This window comes from Eurypyga helias, unplaced genomic scaffold (genome assembly GCF_000690775.1).
Source record: "Eurypyga helias isolate BGI_N326 unplaced genomic scaffold, ASM69077v1 scaffold6577, whole genome shotgun sequence".
Classification (NCBI taxonomy): domain Eukaryota; kingdom Metazoa; phylum Chordata; class Aves; order Eurypygiformes; family Eurypygidae; genus Eurypyga; species Eurypyga helias.
In genome coordinates, this window is record NW_010261069.1 from 7178 (window position 1) to 8207 (window position 1030).

The window sequence follows — 1030 nt, forward strand, 5'->3', positions numbered from 1 at the left end:
AAGGCTGAAGGCTCTTTCTCCTTCTTTATTGTCCTTCAGGGCACATCTGTTGCCCTGTAACCTTCTCCCAGTAATTTTTTTCCCCCTCTTTCTGATGTTGATGTTCTCAATAGAACTGTGAAATAACCAGCAGCTCTGGCGCCTTCGTGCTTATCTTGCTTTGAAATGTGAGGGTGGACCTCCCTGGAGTAGTTGTAGGAATTCACTGAAGGAAACCAGCCTTCTTTATTGTCCTTCAGGGCACATCTGTTGCCCTGTAACCTTCTCCCAGTAATTTTTTTCCCCCTCTTTCTGATGTTGATGTTCTCAATAGAACTGTGAAATAACCAGCAGCTCTGGCGCCTTCGTGCTTATCTTGCTTTGAAATGTGAGGGTGGACCTCCCTGGAGTAGTTGTAGGAATTCACTGAAGGAAACCAGCCATTTTGGGGAGGAGGGGGAGCTGTCAAAGAGGGGAAGTTGACCCTTTCAGCAAGGCAGACCTCTTGTCCTCAAAGGCAGGAATCGAGATGACTCACTGTCAGCTTTGTGGTGCGTTTCCTGATCCAACACTTCTTCCCATGTATTTCTCATCTCATTCTGATCTTAGTCATAAAGTTTTATGAGCGCTTTTCTTCCTGGCCTTTTTACCCTAGCTCAATGCTGTTAAGCAGCCCTTTGTTCCTTTTAGTCATCCACCCACAGCTTTCCCAGTTTTATTAGTGCCCAAATGAATGTTCCTACTTCTCTAGGCCATTCAGCACATATTGATTCACCCAACTTCTAATCGGCCTTTTCTTATTCCCAGTGTGGGACTGGGAATTAGCTGAAATTTAAATAGAATCCTGCAGATTAGGGTGTCTGCAGAAGCAGATCCCCTTTTGTATGGCACAGAAGATAAGCTTTAGGCTTCCAAATGTTCCAACAAACTTTCCAGCATGATTAGCACTCCAGGGAGTGTTCCTATTATCCATAAAGGCTTTAATTGTGCCCTTGAGGTATTGTGAGGTGGGAGGGGAGATGACCTGTGTTAGGGGAAGATAAATCATTTA